Consider the following 9,236-nt stretch of genomic DNA (forward strand, 5'->3'; position numbering starts at 1 on the left):
GCTATGTTGAGAGAGATTGAATCACCAAGAGATTGGGGTTCAATCACCCACTTGCCATAGATCTATACCCATGATTGAGAGGAATTTGACTAACATCAATTCATGAAAACTAACATCTCTGATCCCTAATGACTTCTCTACCATCAATTCTTATTTCTTTTGCTTATTAGTTGTTTGAATACCCATCACCCATCTCCCTTTACATTCTTGCAATTTATTTTTCTTGTCATCTACATTCTGTCTCTTTATTTCTTGCTCTTGCTCTTATGCTCTTTAAATTTCTGCAACCTTTAATTCCTAGCAATTTATCTTTGATGTCATTTAAGTATCTTGCACTTTAAGTTTCCGTCATTTACTTTCATTTTATTTCTCTATTCTAGTTCTTTACATTTTGTGTCATTTACATTCTTGCAATTATGTTCAGAAATCAAAATGCTCGTGAAATCAAAGCTATGTTTGCTTGACTAAATTTACCATTAACTAAAGTTGCTTAATCTACCAATCTCCGTGGGATCGACCTCACTCTTTGTGAGTTTTATTACTTGATACGACCCGGTATACTTGCCGGTCATACGTGAAATCCAATTTTTACGTATCAAACACCAAACTTAAATTGTTGCTTGTCCCCAAGCAACTGAAAATCAAAATAGAATAAAAAGAAGAGAATATACTATAGACTCCAAAATATCAAAGAAACATAGTTCCAATTAGATGAGCGGGACTAGTAGCTTTTTGCCTCCGAACAGTTTTGGCATCTCACTCTATCCTTTGAAGTTCAGAATGATTGGCATCTATAAGAACTCAGAACTCAGATAGTGTTATTGATTCTCCTAGTTAAGTATGATGATTCTTGAACATAGCTAGTGTATGAGTCTTGGCTGTGGCCCAAAGCACTCTGTCTTCCAGTATTACCACCGGATACATACATGCCACAGACACATAATTGGGTGAACTTTTTTAAATTGTGACTCAGCTTTGCTAGAGTCCCCAATTAGAGGTGTCCAGGGTTCTTAAGCACACTCTTTTTTGCCTTGGTTCACAACTTTAATTTTTTTTTTCTTTTTCTCTCTTCTTTTTTTTTCGAAAATATTTTTTTTTTGTATTCACTGCTTTTTCTTGCTTCAAGAATCAATTTGATGATTTTTCAGATCCTCAATAACAGTTCTCTTTTTCCCTCATTCTTTCAAGAGCCAACAATTTTTAACATTCTCAAAAACAACAAATTCAAAAGACATATGCACTGTTCAAGCATTCATTCAGAAAACAAAAAGTATTGTCACCACATCAAACTAATTCAACTAGGTTTCAAGGATAAATTTCGAAATCCTGTACTTCTTGTTCTTTTGTGATTAAAGCATTTTTCATTCAAGAGAGGTGATGGATTCATAGGACATTCATAGCTTTAAGGCATAATCTTTAAATTTTATTAATTATGAATTAAGAACAAGACTCAAAAATAGATATAAAATGAAACTAAAAAAAATAGAAGACAAAAATTTAAATAGGCTCCTAATGATAGAGGTTTTCACAGAGTTAGGACTCACAACCTTGATTTTGAGAAGTGGATCTCCTCAGCTTGAGAGGAGCTTTTGGCATTTCAACTCTTGGAGCTCACGCCCCTGCTTCTCTTGTTCCTTCAGCAATTTGCAGAGCATGCAGTTCTGATTCTGCTGTTCTTCCTTAAGTTGCTCCATAGTCTCTTGCAACTTGTTGATAGATGCTTCTAGGCTGGCCCAGTAGCCAATTTCAGGGAATTCAGGAAGGAACTCCTGCGCCCTCCTTTTGATAGAGTTGTCTTGCATTTGTCCTTCCATTGACTTCTTGGAGATTGGATGTTCAATGGGTATGAATTCATCTACTCCCATCTTTACCCCAGCCTCTTTACAGAGCAAGGAGATCAAGCTTGGGTAAGCCAATTTGGCTTCAGTGGAATTCTTATTTGCAATTGTGTAGATCTCACAAGCAATCACATGATGCACCTCCACTTCTTTTCCAAGCATAATGCAATGAATCATCACTGCTCTCTTGATAGTGACCTCAGAACGGTTGCTAGTGGGCAGTATGGAACGCCCAATAAGTCTAGCCAACCTCTTGCAATTGGTGTGGTCTCCCCTCTTGAGTTGGTTTGGGACACCCTTTGAATTGGTTATCCACTTAGTTCCAGGGAGGCATATGTCCTCTAGAACTTGATCCAACCCTTATCTGCTCTCACCATTCTCCTATTAAAGGAGTCAGGATCATCTTACAGTTGAGGCAACTTGAAGATTTCTCTTATTTTGTCCAGATGGAAGTACATAGCTTCCTGACCATGGTTCTGTAGGTATGGTAAGCGGTTTCCATCATTCTCTGCTTATCTGTTAGCCACAGATTGAGTAGAATTCCTGAACCATGTTCCTTCCAACCTTTATCTCAGGATTGGTTAGAACTTCCCATCCTCTGTTTCGAATTTGCTCTTGGATCCCCGGATATTCATCTTCTTTCAGATCAAACTTCACTTCCGGGATCACTGACCTCAGACCCATTATTTTGTGATAATGGTCTTCATGTTCTTTGGTTAAGAACTTCTCTTGATTCCAAAGATTCTTTGGATTGTTCTCTTTCTTTCCTCTTAAATTGGTTTGTTTTCCCTTAGGAGCCATGATCTTGATGAATCTTGGCTTAGTGATCACGGAAAAGCACACCAAACTTAGAGGTTTGCTTGTCCTCAAGCAAAAGAAAGGAAAGAAGAGAGAGAGAGAAGCAAATTCGAATGGTGTGGGCAATGGGGGGGTCCAAACGTGTATTTATAAAGTGGGGAGGAGAGATTTTGAAAAAAAGAGAAATTTGAAAAAAGATTTGAGAAGATATGGAAAGAATTTGAGAGAAGGGTGAGTTTTTGAACAAGATTTGGGATTGATTTGAGAGATTTGAAGAATGATTTTGATTTTTTGAAGACTTGAAAGTAAATGATGAAAGGTTGAAGTGTATTTATGTAGAAGAGTATGGGTAAGAAAAGGAAAGTTTGAAAAAATTTGATTTGAAAACAAAATTGTGGTCCCCCCACTGATGAGCGGATAATTTATACGCTTTTTGGCATTGTTTTTAGGTAGTTTTTAGTAAGTTTAAGCTACTTTTAGGGATGTTTTCACTAGTTTTTATGTTAAATTCACATTTCTGGACTTTACTATGAGTTTGTGTGTTTTTCTGTGATTTCAGGTAAATTCTGACTGAAATTGAGGGATTTGAGCAAAACTCTGAAAAAGGCTGACAAAAGGACTGCTGATGCTGTTGGATTCTGACCTCCCTGCACTCGAAATGGATTTTCTGGAGCTACAGAACTCCAAATGGCGCGCTCTCAACGGTGTTGGAAAGTAGACATCCAGGGCTTTCCAGCAATATATAATAGTCCATGCTTTATTCGAAAATTGACGACGTAACTTGGCGTTGAACGCCAAGTACATGCTGCTGTCTGGAGTTAAACGCCAGAAAAACGTCATGATCCGGAGTTGAACGCCCAAAACACGTCATAACTCGAAGTTCAACTCCAAGAAATGCCTCAGCTCGTGGATTGATCAAAGCTCAGCCCAAGCAACACACAAGTGGGCCCCGGAAGTGAATTATGCATTACTTACTCATGTAAACCCTAGGAGCTAGTCTAGTATATATAGGACATTTATCTATTGTATTAGACATCTTTGATCTCAGTTTTGTTTTAACTTCATCTTAGGGGATCATTGATCACGTTTGGGGGCGGCATTCGGCCATGCCTGAACCTCTTTACTTATGTATTTTCAACGGTGGAGTTTCTGCACACCATAGATTAAGGGTGTGGAGCTCTGCTGTACCTCAAAGTATTAATGAAGTTCTATTTCTTTTATTCAAATCTCTCTTATTCTTATTCCAAGATATTCATTCGTACCAAGAACATGATGAATGTGATGAGTTAGATAACCCTCATTATCCTTCTCACTTATGAACGCGCATGATTGACAACCACTTCCGTTCTACATGCAACAGAGCTTGAATGCGTATCTCTTAGATTCCCCAACAGAAACTTCGTGGTATAAGCTAGATAGATGGCGGCATTTATGAGGATCCGGAAAGTCCAACCTTGTCTGTGGTGTTCCGAGTAGGATCCTGGGAATCCGGAAAGTCTCACCTTGTCTGTGGTATTCCGAGTAGGATTCCGGTAATGAATGACTGTGACGTGCTTCAAACTTGTAACCTGTTGGGCGTTAGTGACAAATGCAAAAGAATCAAGGGATTCTATTCCAGTAGGAGCGGGAACCAACCAGTGATTAGCCGTACTGTGACAGAGTGCGTGAGCATTAGTTTTCACTGCGAGGATGGGATGTAGCCATCAACCATGGGTGATGCCTCCAGACTGATTAGCTGTGCGAGTGACAGCCGCATAGGATATTTTCCCGAGAGGATTGAAAGTAGCCACAGCTGATGGTGAACCCCTATACAAAGCTTGCCATGGAAAGGAGTAAGAAGGATTGAGTAGAAGCAGTAGGAGAGCAGGCGTCCGTGAGCTCTACAGCATCTCCATTCCGCTTATCTGAAATTCCTACCAATGAATCTGCATAAGTATTCTATCCCTTTTATTATTTCTATTTTATTATTAACCTTCGAACCCATAAACAATGTTTAATCCGCCTAACTGAGATTTGCAAGGTGACCATAGCTTGCTTCATACCAACAATCTCTGTGGGATCGACCCTTACTCACGTAAGGTTTATTACTTGGACGACCCAGTACACTTGCTGGTTAGTTGAACGGAGTTGTGAAAATAAACAGTGCCCTAAGAGTAAATTCATACAAGTACAAAGAATAGTGATCACAATTTCGTCCACCAAGTTTTTGGCGCCGTTGCCGGGGATTGTTCGAGTATGGACAACTGACGGTTCATCTTGTTGCTCAGATTAGGTAATTTTCTTTTCAAAAATTTTTTCAAAAATCTTTCAAAAATAATTTTTTTTATTATTTTCGTTTTAAAGTATATTTTCGAAAATATAATAAAATACAAAAAAATCATAAAATCACAAAAATCAAAATATTTTGTGTTTCTTGTTTGAGTCTTGTGTTAATTTTTTAAGTTTGGTGTCAATTGCATGCTTTTAAAAATTTTCTTGCATTTTTTCGAAAATCTCATGCATTCATAGTGTTCTTCATGATCTTCAAGTTGTTCTTGACAAGTCTCTTGTTTGATCTTGATGATTTCTTGTTTTGTGTTGTTTGTTGTTTTTTCATGTGCATCTTTGCATCCATAATTTCCATGCATAAAAATTCTAAGTTTGGTGTCTTGCATGTTTTCTTTGCATCAAAAATTTTTCAAAATTATGTTCTTGATGTTCATATGATCTTCAAGTGTTCTTGGTGTTCATCTTGACATTCATGGTGTTCTTGCATGCATCTTGTGTCTTGATCCAAAATTTTCATGTTTTGGGTCATTTTTGTGTTTTTCTTTAAAAATTTAAAAATCAAAAATATCTTTTCCTTATTTCCCTCCAAATTTTCGAAATTTTGGGTTGACTTGGTCAAAAATTTTTAAAATTAGTTGTTTCTTACAAGTCAAGTCAAAATTTCAAATTTTAAAAATCTTATCTTTCTAAAATCTTTGTCAAAAATCATATCTTTTTCATTTTTCTATTTTTTCGAAAATTTCAAAAATCTTTTTCAAAATATTTTCAAAATCTTTTTCTTATCTTTACATCTATTTTCGAAAATTCACTAATAATTAATGTGATTGGTTCAAAAATTGAAGTTTGTTACTTTCTTGTTAAGAAAGGTTCAATCTTTAAGTTCTAGAATCTTATCTTGTAGTTTCTGTTAGTTAAGTATTTTAAAAATTAATCTTTTTCAAATATCTTTTTCTTAAAAATCTTTTTTTTTTATCTTTTTAACTTTACCTTTTTCAAAATTGATTTCAAAATATCTTATCTAACTTCTTATCTTCTTATCTTTTTCAAATTTGATTTCAAGTCTTTTCAATCAACTAACTAACTTTTTGTTTGTTTCTATCCTTTTCAAAATCAACTAAACTACCTATCCTCTCCAATTTTCGAAAATTCTCCTCTCTTTTTCAAAAATTCTTTTTAATTGTTTTAAATTTTAATTTTAATTATCTATTATATTTAATTTTCGAAAATCACTAACCACTTTTTCAAAACTAATTTCGAAATTCTCTTTCTCTCTTCTTCTTCTATTTAATTAATTAATTACTAACACTTCTCTTCACCTCTCTTCATCCAAAAATCCGAATCCATCCATCTCCATTCTTCTACTCCCTTCTTTTTCTACTAACATAAAGGAATCTCTATACTGTGACATAGAGGATTCCTCTTTCTTTTCTCGTTTCTTCTCCTTCATATGAGCAGGAACAGGGAAAAAGGCACTCTTGTTGAAATAGATCCAGAACCTGAAAGGCTCTGAAGAGAAATTAAGAGAAGCTAAATTACAACAATCCAGAAGAGACCTTCTAGAAATTTTCGAACAAGAGAAAGAGATGGCAGCTGAAAATAATGATAATAATGCAAGGAGAATGCTTGGTGACTTCACTAAGCCAACGTCCAAGTTTGATGGAAGAAGCATCTCCATTCCTGCCATTGGAGCCAATAACTTTGAGCTTAAGCCTCAACTAGTTGCTTTAATGCAACAAAACTGCAAGTTTTATGGACTTCCATCTGAAGATCCTTACCAGTTTTTAACTGAGTTCTTGCAGATCTGTGAGACTGTAAAGACGAATGGGGTTGATCCTGAAGTCTACAGACTCATGCTTTTCCCTTTTGCTGTAAGAGACAGAGCTAGAATATGGTTGGATTCACAACCCAAGGATAGCCTGGACTCATGGGATAAGCTGGTCACTGCCTTCTTGGATAAATTCTTTCCTCCTCAAAAGCTGAGCAAGCTGAGAGTGGATGTTCAAACCTTCAAACAAAAAGATGGTGAATCCCTCTATGAAGCTTGGGAAAGATACAAGCAGCTGACCAAGAGATGTCCATCTGACATGTTCTCAGAATGGACCATATTAGATATATTCTATTATGGCCTCTCTGAATTTTTGAAAATGTCATTGGATCATTCTGCAGGTGGATCTATTCACCTGAAGAAAAACCCTGAAGAGGCTCAAGAACTCATTGACATGGTGCAAACAACCAGTTCATGTACACATCTGAGAGGAATTCCGTGAATAATGGGGTACCTCAGAAGAAAGGAGTTCTTGAAATTGATGCCGGAATACCATATTGGATCAGAACAAATGTTGACTCAACAGGTCAACATAATCTCTCAAAATCTGAATGGATTGCAACATGCATCCAACAGTACTAGAGAGGCAGCTTCTGAAGAAGCTTATGATCCTGAGAACCCTGCCATGGCAGAGGTTAATTACATGGGTGAACCTTATGGAAACACCTATAACTCATCATGGAGAAATCATCCAAATTTCTCCTGGAAGGATCAGCAAAAACCTCAACAAGGTTTTAACAATGGTGGACGCAACAGGCTGAATAATAGTAAGCCATATCCATCATCTTCTCAGCAACAGACAGAGAACTCTGAACAAACCAATTCTAATTTAGCCAATATAGTCTCTGATCTGTCAAAGGCCACTTTCAGTTTCATGAATGAAACAAGATCCTCCATTAGAAATCTGGAGGCACAAGTGGGCCAGCTGAGTAAGAAAGTTATTGAAACTCCTCCCAATAGTCTTCCAAGTAATACAGAAGAGAATCCAAAAGGAGAGTGCAAGGCCATTGACATAGTCAAAGTGGCCGAATGCATGAGGGAGGAGGAGGACGAAAATCCTAGTAAGGAAGACCTCCTAGGACGTCCCTCAAGCAAGAAGGAGTTTCCTATTAAGGATCCTGAGGAATCTGAGGCTCATCTAGAGACCATAGAGATTCCTTTAAATCTCCTTCGCCATTCATGAGCTCTGAAGAATATTCATCCTCTGAAGAGAATGAAGATGTGACTGGAGAGCAAGTTGCTCAATACTTAGGAGCTATCATGAAACTGAATGCCAAGCTGTTTGGTAATGAGACTTGGGAAAGTGAACCCCCCTTGCTCATTAGTGAACTAGATACTTGGATTCAGAGAACTCTACCTCAAAAGAAACAAGATCCTGGCAAGTTTAATACCTTGCACCATTGGCACCATGAGCTTTGAAAAAGCTCTATGTGATCTTGGGTCAGGATAAATCTTATGCCACTCTCTGTAATGGAGAAGCTGGGATCATTGAGGTACAACCTGCCTTGTTCTCATTACAATGGCAGATAAGTCTTTGAGACAAGCCTATGGAATGGTAGAGGACATTTTAGTAAAGGTTGAAGGCCTTTACATCCCTGCTGATTTCATAATCCTAGACACTAGGAAGGAAGATGATGAATGCATCATCCTAGGAGACCTTTCTAGCCACAGCAGAAGCTGATAGATGTCAACAGAGGAGAGTTAGTCCTTCAATTGAATGGGGACTACCTTGTGTTTAAGGCACATGGCCATCCCTCTGTGACAAAAGAGAGTAAGCATGAAGAGCTTCTCTCAGTTCAAGGTCAAGAAGAGCCCACACAGTCAAACTCTAAGTTTGGTGTTGTGAGGCCACAACCAAACTCTAAGTTTGGTGTTCAAACCCCATATCCAAACTCTAAGTTTGGTGTTGGGACTATACAACATTGACCTGATCACCTTTGTGGCTCAATTGTAGCCACTGTCAAGCTATTGACATTAAAGAAGCGCTTGTTGGGAGGCAACCCAATTTTATTTATCTAATTTTATTTTATTTTGTTTCTTTGTTATTTTTGTGTTTAATTAGGTACATGATCATGAGGAGTCACAAAAAAATCAAAGAAATTAAAAACAGAGTCAAAAACAGAAGAAAAAAATTTTTCACCCTGGAGGACGCACGGGCTGGCGTTCAACGCCCAGAAGGTGCATCTGGCCGGCGTTCAACGCCAGAACAGAGCACCATTCTGGCGCTGAACGCCAGAAACAAGCTACTTCCTGGCGCTGAACGCCAGGAATGTGCACAGAGAGGACAAACTGGCGCTGAACGCCAGTAACAAGCATGAAACTGGCGTTCAACGCCAGGAACATGCATCACATGGGCGTGAAGCCCAGAACGTGCATCAATGGGCGTTTGAACGCCAGAATGATGCACGAAGGCATTTACATGCCTAATTGGTGCAGGGATGGAATCTTGACACCTCAGGATTTGTGAACCTCACAGAATCCCACCCAACATATTCCTACCTCACCTC

Source organism: Arachis stenosperma, chromosome 2, assembly GCF_014773155.1.
Source record: "Arachis stenosperma cultivar V10309 chromosome 2, arast.V10309.gnm1.PFL2, whole genome shotgun sequence".
Classification (NCBI taxonomy): domain Eukaryota; kingdom Viridiplantae; phylum Streptophyta; class Magnoliopsida; order Fabales; family Fabaceae; genus Arachis; species Arachis stenosperma.